Raw genomic sequence first — 14,117 nt, 5'->3', positions numbered from 1 at the left:
TCTCTCTTCTCACATTTGAGGATAATTCTGCATTTTATCCTCTAGAACAGGTTGCCCAGAAAAGCTGTGGATGCCCCATCCCTGGCTGTCTTCAAGGCCAGGCTGGATGAGGCTTTGAGCACCCTGGTCTAGTGGAAGGTGTCCCTGCCCATGGCAGGGGGGTTGGGACTAGACTATCTTTAAGGACCCTTCCAACCCAAACCATTCTATGATTTTTGTACGGCAAATATTCAAGACCAACTAGAAGACAATTAAAATAATTCCTGATTAATAGTTTAGAATTATATTAATGGCTTTATGCTTCATCAGTTTGACTCGCATTCTAGAAGCCAAGTTTTTGCATTGTAATCAGCTATGTAAGCTTAGGTAAACTTGTTTAGTCTTTTGTGCATTATCAACTAATAGTAACATTTTGGTTGGTCTGGAGACTGTTGCTGTTAGAACCTGAATGCTGAGAACCATGGGAATTTTGCATTTCTATCAAATAAGTAGATTTTCTAAACATATGTTATTTTAATACTTTTTTATAGGTGAAAAACCCTATGAATGTTATATTTGCCAGGCCAAATTCACTCAAAGTGCTACCATGAAAGTCCATATGTTACAGAAGCATGTAGAAAATGTGCCAAAATACCAGTGTCCACATTGTAGTACCTTTATTTCACGAAAAAGTGACTTGGGTGAGTTTAAAGGAAAAAAATGAAAATGAAATGTAGAGTTAATTGGAGGCAAAATCTCTTTTCACTGTCTACAATGATACCAAATCCATTATATGTGACTCTATGTCATTACAGAATATTTCTATGGAAAATGTATTCCTCTTTTTGCCTGTAAGTTCTCCTGCAAGGAGATGTGGTGACATCTTGTGGTTGATACTTTAATTTACTTAAAATGCAAAGTAGCAGACATTTAGCTTTTTATTTTGCTCCATACCTATGGCATTGGAACCTCCTGTTTTTGAGTAAGAAGGTACCTCACAAAAATTGTCCAGGCTGTATTGAAAAGTTGGAGGTTTTTCCTCAAAGGCACAGAAAATAGTCAGATCTGTATAAAGCCATTTCAGTTCTGCATTCTGTTTCCTCCTCAGCTCTAGTTAAAATGTGTATTTGTGTCTAGCTAGATGAGAAAATAGATTGTATGTTTTAGTGTATATGGGTTTTTGCATATACCAATTGGCTTTTACCTCTTAATCTAAAACTGTACTGCATGCGTAGTTGGTCAGCACACTGTCCTTGTAATTAAAAGGAACACATGTAATTGCATTAGTTAGTAAAGTGCAAGTGAACTTCTAAGTTTGACTTTGTGAGTCCAGCAGGCAATGGTTTTACTATGCTTCAAGCATTCTAAACTCTTATAAATTCTATTACATCAATATCAAGATTTATTTTGGGCCTATATAACACTCATGAAACACTGAAGTTGATAGGATAAACTCAAGTGTCTCTGAGATAGTAGGGGTCTTTCCCCAGAATGCAAAGAATCAACCACTGTGAGAATTCATCTGCATTTCCTATGCAGATAATGGATTTTTTTCCTTTGCCATCAGTATCAAACAGTACTGATATACAGGTTGATGCTGAAAATACAAATTAGATTTATAATTGTAACAAAATATAAATTGTAATTTTTCCTTGTCCAAACCACAGTTCTAGAAATACAAGCCATCATGATTGTCTGGGAACTTTATATACTGATTTTTTAACTAACTACTCATTGCTAAGTAATGTATGCATTACTTAGGGCTGTGCAGTCTAACTCTTGTTCAAAATTGTCAAAATCAAAAATTTACCATTAAAATTAATTGCTTTTATTAACTGCTCAGGTGTCCACTTGCGGAATCTGCATTCCTACATGGCAGTGGCAGTTAAATGCAGTTACTGTGAAGCTGTTTTTCATGAGCGCTATGCTCTTATTCAACACAAGAAGACTCACAGAAATGAGAAAAGATTCAAATGTGATCAGTGCAGCTACGCGTGTAAGCAGGTATTTAAATTCACTGAAAAATTATTGCTTATTCAGTTGGTGGTTTGGCAAGGTAGGGTTTGGCTTTGGGGTTATATTTACCGTAAGAAGATAAAAACTTTTGTGACTGCAATCTAACGAAAATAGTGTAGTGTTATTTATTTGCAAGATAAATGGTTCACAGATAAACAGTAAAATTGAAATGCTGGGAAGTCTGAGGCCATCTTGATAAATCTGTTTTACGTGAACGGCTTAGAAGTATAAAGCAAGAGCAATCACTTTCAGTGACATTGTGATGAGAAAAAAATATAATATTTCTGCCTTTAGTGGATTCAGCAGTGTCACAGAATCAATTCAGTCTGAACTGAAAATTTTAAATAATACATTTAGGATAGCACTGATTTGGCCTTGGTATGTTGGAATGTACCATCACTCCCTTCTGATTGTTTTCTCTGCTAACCTTAATAAGGTTAGGAGGAAAACTGCTGACCTTCTCCAGGGCAGTGGGCAGTATCCCAGTGTGTTCTTCAGCATCTGCTCACAGTGGAGAATAATTAAGGAGTTCGTGCAAAATCCTTGCACTTTTCCGTGTGCCTGGTGTTCTTTTCAACGCGTGTCAGAGAGCTGGATAGTTACAGGTATTTTCTTTGTTTCAGCAACAACGCTTAATTGAACATAAAGGAACCCATACTGGCGAGAAGCCCTTCACCTGTTTGTGCTGCAGCAAGAGCTTTCCACGGAAGCAGCTTCTCACTCTTCACATTAAGAAGCACCACGATTCCAATATTAAGCCCCCAGTTTATGAATGCCCTAAATGTGGTATGGGTTATTCACGCTGGGTAAGATACTTCCTTTTAAGGAATCTCAGTGGAGTTATCTTTAGCTAAGTGTTGCAGATCATATTGTCACAAAGGACTCGGAGTAAGAAACAGTGCTGGAATGTTGACACCTTAATGCTGAGCCAGCACAACTTCTTTTCTTTCCTAAACCTTACACTGGGGGATTAATAAAGAACTTTACAGTATTCCCCTTTAGGGAACTGCCATCATCATGTTTTCAGGGTTGGTACTGGTTTATACAGTCCAGTACTGAAGTTACTGATGTTTAATAATACAGTAGTCTTCTTAAATAAAAAGGCATTGTGGAGGTACAAATTTTAGGACAAAGTACTTGGAAAAATAATTGAAAGTATGCTAGGACCAGTTCAGCAAGGAAAGTAAGAAGTTATTTATTCAGTTCTTCAAAAGGATGTGTAGTTTTGGGTTAACTGTGCACACTTCTAAAGTGAGGGTAGCCATTTTTCCACATGCACATTTTACATGTAAAACTTTATTGTTTATCCAGGAACAGAAAAATGATAAATCTGATTTTATACCCACCAAACGGCAGTGTTCCATTATAGCAGAATTTTAATATGTATTCTGGAAAATCTTCAGGAGTTTTATGGAGATTGTTAACTTAGTCAGCCATTCCCTTCGTGTTTCAAAATTTGTCTGTCAGAACCATATTTGTTTTTTGTGTGTGTTGAATTGCTTACATACACTAATATTTGATTCATATGTTTATGCTTCATTATCCTAACAGAATAATATGCATAAGCATGCTGAAAATTGTGGATTGGTGAGGGCAAAAACTGCTACACCCACAAAAAGAAGCAAGGGCAAAAAGAATACCTGTGAGAACCCAAAGTGTGTTCAGCCAGAAGGTAATCAGCAAATAAGTTAGAATTTAATCATGTAAATTAGAACCAAGGATAAAAGGCTAAGGCAATGCGTCTCCCCTGCTGTTTAATTACTGTTTCACAATGAAGCTAATTTAAGTCCTAATAATGGAAGAAGACTTCAGAATAGTCTTTACTATGTGTGTCAGAAATTCTTGTCATCTGAGGTGGGTCGTTGCTCAGGTGCCCGTTCTGGGATTTCTATTCCCCTGCTGCTGCCAACGTCTTCCTAAAATCCACACTTAGCAGTACTTACAACTGTGTTTTTCTTTTCCCTTTTACAAATTTCATTTGCCTTTATAAAGGAGGATGAGACACTTCATTACTGAGTTGAGCCATAGTGAGTTTTCTACAGGCTCGTGATGTATAATATACTGCTTTAATTCAGGCCAGATGGAAAACTTTCCAACTTCAGAACTCAGATCGCATGTTAATCAAAAACATCTAGCACATCTAAATAAATAAATTGTTCATCTTCTTTCTCTCATACTTAGAGCAGATAGTGATCAAATAATAATAAAAATGCTACTGATTTAAATAGGTTGACTCCTCCTTCTGTCGTACTGCAGAGAGGATCAGACCAGTTTATAAAGCTCTTGGTCCAGCACAACTATGCAATCAGAAACTCACTTGTAATTACTTAGTGTTAGTCATTGTGGATAGCTCTTGAGCACGGAGCATTTATTCTGTAAACTGCAGCATAAACCAAAAGATGGTCCATAGTTCCTCTTCCCTTTCTTCTGCTTCCTCATTTTTTCTCATTAGGTTAAGATTTCCAGAAAGTGAGCAAGTTCAGGTTTTGGCAGACCAAAATGGGAGACTATTTGATCAGTTGGTGTCTTGTCAGTGAGTGCTCCACAGCACTAAGTGAAGTGCCTTTTCTCTCTGCATTATGCTAGTACATTCCTGATACAATCATCTCTGTTTTATCTTACTTGCAACCCTAAAAACATACGAAGTTATTCTCTCAAATAAACCTTAGCCTGCCACCACATATGTAGTAATATTCTAGCAGTTTCACCCTACAGTCTAAATTTATGTCTGTTCAGAATTTCATTTACGTCCTTTTCTGTTGAATTGGACAAAGCACAATAGTACAGTGTTCAGTTAGGTGAGGCCATGGGCAGGAGCTCTGTATCCTTATGCATCCTGCCTTCCCTTTCTTTGATCAAAAGCTGGATCTGTGCATTGTTGAAGGGTGAGAACTGGTTGTATGTTTCGAAGCTTATCTTCAGGACCAGCAAAATAGCTTTGCCTGACCAGCAGATCCTGTCATTTTTTGCCCCTCTGCTTCCCAAATGCTGTTTGAAAGCCATAGTAGTCTCCTTGATAGGATTCTTCAGGTGATTTTTATGGAGTAAGAGACAAGCATGGAGATACATTCAAGGCCTGGGAGTCCTAAAAACTTACATTTTGGCATCTCAGATTGTATCTACACTGATTTGTGTCCAATGACAGAGAAAATTTGACGTAGTGAGAAGAAGGAATATTGTAGCTTTTCTGAATCTAATGAATATATATCAGCAGCTGAGTTTACATTAGCATTGACACTTCTGTTTTCACTGGTAAGGCTGTAATGGTATGGTTAGAAATGTTACAGCTGCAGTGTTTATGTTTTTGCAATAATTAGATTTTGCTGTTTATTAATGTTTTGCTATGTTCAAACAATTTCTTTTCGGTATCTTGCAGATACCTTCATCTGGAAGTTTGGGGTTTTTTTTAGAGTTTTGTTGTCTAGAGCTAAGATAATACGTCTTTAGAAGTTGTTCTGGTACTGTCAATGATTTGCTGTGACTAATAATTAAAAAAGAAAATGCATATATATGAGAATTAAATTTCCAGTTAAATAATGCTGAGTTTTCCTCTGATAAGAATACCATGGGTGCTACTCACTAAACGTGGCTTGTAATGTAATACTCAACATAAAATGTATTAATTCTCCAGATAAACTGTAAGATAAAAGAGATGCTGGTATATATTGGCCATATTTTCTCCACTAAATAAAATTGCCTATTTGTTAAATTTATTGAAATATTTACCTGTCTTTCTGGTTAATCACCACAGTATTTAATTTTTTTTGCACAGTTGATCAGGAATAATTCCAAGATGTCTCCACTGTGAAAAATGACCATTCCGCCGGTGAGCTTGTTCCTGTTTTAGATGGAATAGAAAGAGCAACTCCGAGAGAACAGAAAACAGAAATGACTTGTGAAATGATTCTCACCATGATGGACAAATAACACATGAACAGTCTCTGCTCTTCCTTGTTTTCCTTGGTTGTAACAGGCCGGTTCAAAGTGTGCAACTACGTCCAGTTAGAAAGCTGGAAGAGATGCTGGTTGAAAGCTGTTGAAACCCTTCTGTCCCCGTCTGTCTTCTTGTTGCAATTTCTCCTGTGTAACCTGAACTACATTGCTTACTGTGAAAGTTACAGGGGCCCTTCACCTGGTTTATTGCATATGTGTAATAACATAATGAAGAAAAAATCTGCCAATTTCAGAGTAATTCATTAAAGAGTAGATAGGTTTGTTTCACCTTGCATTTCATTTTTCTTCCAGATTTACTCACACAATTGCATACTGATCTGAAGCAAAGTTATTCCTCAGTAGCTCTATAGAATTGAGAGCTGCATGAGCTTCAGCCTATTTGTCCTTCCTTGAGGTGAGCACCTGAAAGGCAATAATTTTTTAATGCAAGGAACATTTCCTAAAACTCCTTTCTGCAAACACATTTGTTTCTAATAGAATTTGCAGTGCTAAAACACAATTTTGAGCTAAAAAAGTACAAGGGTTTATGCCCCATACTTCTAGTAATTATTTAATGTTATTAGCTCCGTTCTCTTTCCCAGTGATTTTCAACAGGTAAAATGTCATTATCTTCAGAAGAGTTCCTTTAGTTTTACATCAGCATGGAAAATAATGACAGAAGCACATCCCTCACTTTTTGATTTGTTGTTGGAATATTAAGTTCCTGCAAGCTTTGGGGTATGGCTTCACAGCAGGATCCAGCTGCTTCTCCTGTTGTTTTCCCCCTGTCCCAGTATGATTTCCTTTCTTCCCTCGTTTCAGCTCTAGCAAGCGTACGGCTGTAGGGTGAGTTGGAGCAGCACACATATCTAATTAGAAAATAGTCTTCTCTTGTTTTAGTTTTGATCAGATCAATTAGCTGGACAGACATAGAGCTGCATAATCATTAGAGCTGACAAAAAATGAAGCAGCAGCAGAGTGTGCTGGTGTCAGAAAAGTGTGCAGGACCACCCCTTTCTGGGAATGAGTAACATTCTATCACCTTAAGCTATGTATTTTTTGAGTGCAGTAGGTAACTGCTTCCATCTCTTCTCCTTCCCCTTTAAATACTTCATGCAAGTGTTTCCATGTAAGATTGTGATCATACCTTTAGCACTAGATCCAAAACACACTCCTGACTTTGATTTTAATTAGGCCTTCAATAAAGCACACTTGTATTATTCAGGAAAGTGCATTATTATAGTACATTTAAGAGAGGAATTTTAACTGTCAAATACAATTCTCTAACTTTTTTTAGGTTATCAGAACTACTGCTCTTACTGCTTAATTGATAATTAATATAGTTAGAGTAATTACAGTAAGTACTACTGATTTATATGATTAGTTACAATGATCACAATTCCCATTTATGCACTGTTCGCTCATTATTTTGTCATTTATAATTAATACTTGGAAGCCTGTTCATAAAATCTTAAATACTTTTAAAATATTCATCTTTAATGCTCCATTCTTACGTTACATTTCAGTATAAATAAGGACTAGCATTGCTAACCAATTTTAATAACGTCAGGTCATGTAACAAGTAAATAATTTTCATTAAAATGCCAAACCCTTATCCTGATTTCAAGATTAACATCTGTGTTTAACTTCATTATAAATATAATACAGGACTCGGCCAGTATAAAACTGTTTGGTTTTGCATGTTGAGCAAGCTATGTTTGCTAGTTATGCTGGTGTGGTCAGGGGTAGTAAATTCTGCTGTGTGCTGTGCAGATTAACTGCAGTTTGAGGTCTAAAAACTAGAAATTGTAGCTTTTGTTTCTTGGAAAATCTGTTAAAAATGGAAGCTTGGGGTTTTTTCCAGTTAGTATATTAAACGGACATATTTATCCTGTACTTGCTAACATGCCTACGTGCCTCTTCTACTGGGATAACTTGGTAAATTTGGAAACTGCTTTGCTGTTAATAAGACCCAAACCAGTGGTGTGCTTAGGAGCTTTAACTGTCATGCAGTGTCTTAGGTATCTCCATGTATGTGACTAAAAGATAAGGATGTCAGTATTAGGAAGAGATACTCACTGTTTTACAGGATTAAATTACCCAGTTATAGAAGATATAGGCCACTCTACACTACAGGGCCTCCTAAAATCTTAATCAAACAGGTCAGATACATGAACAGGAGTTGCCACGTTGGTAATAGAAACCTCATTCAGTTTTGTAGTGTATGTTTAACAATCACTGAGGAGTCGGTGTATTTGAATTTATCAAAATTACTCATTGGCATTGTCCTTCTTCCATTATGATGGTGTTATGTGTTTAATTCGTAACTACTGTTTTGTGTCCGTTTTCGTAATGATAATGTTTATCCAGTTTTAGCAAGTTAATGATTTATTCTGGCTGCCTTGTCAATGACAGGACTTAAGGATACTTTTGACCATGATAATTGCTTAAATTACATTGTTGACTTTATTCTTGTTGTACTGTTTCCGTTTGTGTCATAAATTCGAAGCAACAGGTTTCTGTGTTAAAATTCATTTTAGAAGTTGTATAAATTACTTGATCAATTTTCTGAAGATCTATTGTTCATCTGAATTGCTGTTAATAACAAAGCTGACTCATTTTGTGCTGATGTGTGAAAATCAGACTACATAAAATGGAATACAAAATAATAAAAGATCTTTTTATCTCTGAACTTGCAAAATGATGGTTTAAGTAGTTAGAAGCTAGAAATATGTCCTTTTAAAAATCGAGAGAGAATGCTTTGAGCTCCTCAGGAGCCATTCCTGGTCATCTCATGCTTTTTAACCTCAGTGATTGTTCTTGATAATTAAGAATTTGCATCACTATGGCTTTCAGATGTCTATTTTACAAAGATAATTTAGGTTAGTGATAATATTTATATATTTTAGATAAGTACACATGTATTAATATCTTTTAAAACAGTACCTATTCAGTGCAGATGTCAATTTTAAAATATTTTAATTTAATAATTATGGAAGGGTTGTTAAATATACAGGCATGATTCATGTCATGAAACGTATCATACTGAATTATTCCATAGTGTTCTCAAATAGTCTTCTCGAATAATTCAGTTATTTGGAAAAGAAAGTTTCTATGTGAGAGAAACAGTTTTCAAGCAGAGATGGTCTGCACTTTAAACAGGTGATGCAATAGGATACATTTTTACTAATTAAGCTCCATAAAATAACTAAGATCTTGAGGCACAATGACTTCACGATGCTAAAGTGTGGCACGGGATGCTGCCAAATAAGTCCATTTCGATGTATCGATTAGAATGATTTGTCTTCTGAAACTTTGAAGAATTGCTCCCCCGAAGATCCTAGAATCTGCTAAGGAAGGAAAATAGCTGTTGTCAGCAAGAGCGGAGCTGCAAGCTGGAGTGCGTGCTTTCAGGTTAGCGTTTAATTAGCGCTGTGCTGCCTTGATGACTGATGGAGGAGCTTCCTGCAGGTGGCAGTACGCGTTCACACCTACGGGAGCAGGCAGCAGGAGAAAGGACGCCTGCTGGAGGTGCTTTGATTTTTTTTTGCCTTAGTTTTGACTAAAGTATCTTGCTAATGATTTTGTGTATGTCAAAACTGTATAAACAGAATTCTTTATATCTTTTTTTCCTTAGCAGGCTAAGAAGTCCTTTCCTTAGCAGGCTAGTAAGGCCTAGTGTCACGGCTGCCAGGAAAGAGGATGGGGTGTGCATACCTGTCTGTCTACCCCTGAAGCACAGCTGCTGCCGTGATGCTGCTGAAATGGGCACTGGGGCTCAGAGGAGCTGGCAGAGCCCCGACTGCATTAAAATATTTTCCGCTTTCATTGACGCCGACGCCTCTTCAAGCCCGCGTGCCTTCGCTGCGTGCCTTCTGCCCTGCCACAGTTGGCTGGGTTGGCTCAGTCAAAGGTCAGGTGAGTGCTGCCGGTGCGTGGGAGGGGCAGGGAGTGTGCTCTAGGAGCACGTTAATACATTTTCTGTTGCTGAGGAGTCATTTTAACATACCATGTAAAATTATTGTTTCACGATAATTTAAGCTGCAGAAGGACAACTTTTTACAAGGGCCTGTAGTGACAGGACAAGGGGTAATGGGTTTAAATTGAAAATGGGGAGGTTTAGATATCAGGAAGAAGTTCTTCACAGAGAGGGTGGTGAGGCACTGGAACAGTTTGCCCAGAGAAGCTGTGGATGTCCCATCCCTGGAAGGGTCCAAGGCCAGGCTGGATGAGGCTTGGAGCAACCTGGTCTAGTGGAAGGGGTCCCTGCCCATGGCAGGGGGGTTGGAACTGGATGATCTTTAAGGTCCCTTCCAATTCAAACCAGTCTGTGATTCTATGATTCTAAGCTGTTTATCTAAGACAACTTCAGTTAAAGAGATTTTAAGGCTTTAGCAACCAACAGATTTGTTAGGCAAATTTATCAAGTCCTTTAAGGTGAGGGGAAGTGTGTGCACAGACCGTGAGGGGTGATAAGACTCTACATAATGAGGTGAGCTTCCCAACTCTTGTAGATTTCATTTTTCTTCAAGTTAAGCTTTGACACAACAATGTGGAAATGGTGCACAATCAGTGTCAGCACAAAGACGAGGTCTTTTCTCTGCATGCTGTGATGTAAGATTTTACCATGATCTTTACTCATCGTCTAAGCATCATTCTGGTAGAGTAGATGAGGAAAATAGTGGATTCCCAGCTGATTTGCATTTTTGTGAATGGTCCAAGGAATTTTCATGAACTGTCAAAATGCCTGCCATCGTCTCCTTCATATCCAAACTCATCTTTTTCCTGTCTTTCACATGTTGCTGATTGCTGAGTCTGGATTAGGGAAACATGTCTGCTGTCTGTTGGTACCTCTACCAAAATCTTTGCCATTCTTACTTTTTTGTAAGTTAAAATGAATCTGGTTATTTAACAGTCTCACAAACATTCTGCAAATATAACTGACAAAAAAATTAACAGACAGGCCTTCGATTTTTGTTGTTGTTTTGGGAAAGCCTAAGCTGTGTCTCTCAACCACTGCCATGTTGTCTGCATTGTACGGTGAGGAAGATGGTGCGCAGAACAAAATTAATCTCTAATTTAATTTTTTTTGCCTTCAGGAGCAATGAAGCCCACTGATGATACAGTGTGCTGCTGCTTATTACTAGTTTAATCTCAGTGAACTGGAAATAGAAACCCAGGGTGTTGTAGCATGTAATGATTAAGTTACATTAGCAGAAGGCGGTGAGCAAACGGGCAAGGACCTAATGACATTAAGCCAGTGCTGTTAATCACTTCCAGAGACATTGAACTCAGAATATTAAAACTGAAATAACATTTAGAACTTCTTAAAGGTCAGTGCTTAAGATGATGTAAAGGCACTATGGCAGCATGACTAACGGCCATGGGCGGGCGTGGTGGTATAGCATCTCATAAAGAGGAAACACGGAGAGAGTTTCATCTGGTGGTAATTGGGAAGGTTCATAAAAGAGATGCAGACTCAGTGGCCTTCAGACCTTTCTTGAGCAGGAAGAGTAAAATGTGTAATGCTTTCCTGTGTCATAAGCAGAGGGCCCTTTTACACTCGTCCCCACTGAATGTAAGCGTAGTCCACGCAGTCACTAATGGGTGACTGAGTTATGGCTGACAGTGGCATATATGGCTCTAACAGGAACTGCCACTCACACAGTTTAATATCTATTTTTTGTTTTGTTTAAAAAACTGAATGTGCATTTGAAAGTAATTTACATTAATACAGTATGCCTTCAGGCAAATATCATTCCCTGTTGTTGTGCTTTTAAACAGACCAGCTATTGTTTGAAGTTAGTCACTGAAACAGTTGGACTCTGTCTGGCGTTACGGGTGTGTGATCTTTACAAAATGGTAAAGAATTTTCTGACAGTTTTGGTTCAGTTTGTTTTCACTTTGAATTGGCACTTGACAATGAAGAATTTAGTTTCTTTCTTCTTTGGTAGTTCACTCTCCAAGTTACCTCTGTAAATTATTTTGTTTATTTTTGGCTTTGTATTTTTTTCCATATTTGGTCTGTTACTGGTTTTATCACTGCCCCATCCACGTAACAACATTTCCGGCTAATGGGAGGAATGCAAACGAGTGACATTACTGTTTGCTTTGATAAGAAAGAGCCTTGCTTTTATTACCAACTGATCAAATGGTAGGTAGCAGCTAATGATGATTATAATGAAGCATCCAAACTACCATCCTTTTTGTGGAAGCACAGTATGCTGAGAGAATTAAGCTATCCTCCCTTTAAGGCAGGGGTGATTTTTTGTTGTTCTGTTACAGTAACTCATCAGCTGTTTCACTGTGAAGTGAAAGTTATAAAACTGTTTCTAAGTAGCCATTTTCCATCCTATTTGAAATGTCCTGCTCTTTGAAGTATTTATCCCTTCGTCATTTAACGTTACTGACTGTGAATTGAAATATTAATTACATTGCTTAATTTGAAATGGGCTGCATCCTCCAGGCCATGCCTGCCCACAAAAGTTTGGCAGGACTTTTACTTCAATAACAATTGTGTGATGATAGATGTCATAACAGTGTCAGTGTAAGACTGTGCTCCAACTTTGCATTGATGTAAGTCTGTAGTAAATCCATTTAGTTCAGTGTACTCATTGCAGTTAGATGGGAGCTGAGACACTGTGTTTTTCCTTTTGGGGCCAACTTCCAAAAATTGATGCGTAACCAACAAATCCCGCTGCAGGCCGAGACACTCAGCACCTTTTAAGATTAGGCAATGCATCTGTACTTTGCATTAAAAAAGATTATTTTTCTGCTTCTCTTGAAATTCCTGAGAGAAACGCAGAAGAGTGTGAGGGTGCCTGCTGGCTTCGTCTTGTCAGAAGAACAGTGCGGGCGTGAACGGCTGCTCGTTCTGGGGCTTGCCGCTCCGCCTGGCAGGTGCAGGCTAGCTACAGGAGGTCATACGTATGGGCAAGCAGGCTGTCCTCATGGTGCAGTTTTCTCTTTCTCAGAAGCAGATGATTGCATAGAAACAATACGTTGCTCTGCCCATTTGGTGATGAAGACTGACAGTTTGTAGGAGATGAGTCAAAGGTCACTGATGAGAAGATCCATCCAGATAATTGCTGTAATTGCACCCTGAGGATGCAGCTCGTATTGCAAAGCATTAGGCAGTGATTCTGTTGGTTAATACATACTTGACAGTGAACTTCATCCTATGCATTAAATCAAGAAAGTTCCTTCATTACACATAAATGAAGTTCTCTTTTGACTTTTTCTTAATCCAACCATGTTTTCTTCTGTTAGCGAGCAAATAGGAAATATTCCCATCCTGAAACAGAGAAGTAGTTGTGATTTAAACATAAAAATACCATTTCGTGTTAAATCCTTTGGTGAATACACTAGTTGCTGTTATTTCCCAACAAATACTATTTAGCAGCATGAATGAGTGAATATTCATAAATCATAATACTATTTTGAAAATTCATCTATTTGTTAAGGGTATTGGTTATTTTTCTTGAATTTGTCCAGTGATGAATTTACAGTTAAATAAAAAGAGTATTTCTGTTGGAAAGTGAACAGTTACAGGCAGGACAAAAGCAGCATCCCTGACACAAAATTAGTTCTTTATTCCATACCTTCACGAGGCACAGAAATCAGCAATACTAAAGCATTAGGGTGAGAACTCATACTGAGGGATGAGAGGCAATGACAGTACATCAAATTTCTGGCATATCAATGGTTGCTGTTAAATAAATGCTCAGCTATTATGAGCTACAACTCGGAAATGAGAGTCATAACAGCTAGGTAGCAATTTCAGACATTGTGGCCCTTTCTTCTTAAACTTGTAAATAAGAGGAAGGTGAAACTATTTGGATTTCCTAGAAAACACACAAGTAATTTTAAAGGTATTTATGTGTCTCAAAATGCATTAAAGTATAAACAAAACTTTGAGAAGCATCAATGGCTCTGTCTGTGGCAGGGATGAGTGGTGCTCTGGTACCCAGTGTGTTTCCAGATGAACAAAATCCTGTGTGCTCCAGCCTCTTTGTGACTGCACTTGGTGTGTAAGCAAGCCTGAATTTGAAAACAGCCACTGTTTAATGGGTATAGACAAAGCAGTTTGTAATGTCCACTCAAATCATTGACCAAAGATTATTCTTTGGTTTTCAGGATTCAGGTTGTTCTGTGATTGTTTATGAACCCCATACAAGTCCCTCTAAGAC

Source organism: Eurypyga helias, unplaced genomic scaffold (assembly GCF_000690775.1).
Source record: "Eurypyga helias isolate BGI_N326 unplaced genomic scaffold, ASM69077v1 scaffold12379, whole genome shotgun sequence".
NCBI lineage: Eukaryota > Metazoa > Chordata > Aves > Eurypygiformes > Eurypygidae > Eurypyga > Eurypyga helias.
This window is presented reverse-complemented; position numbering follows the sequence as displayed.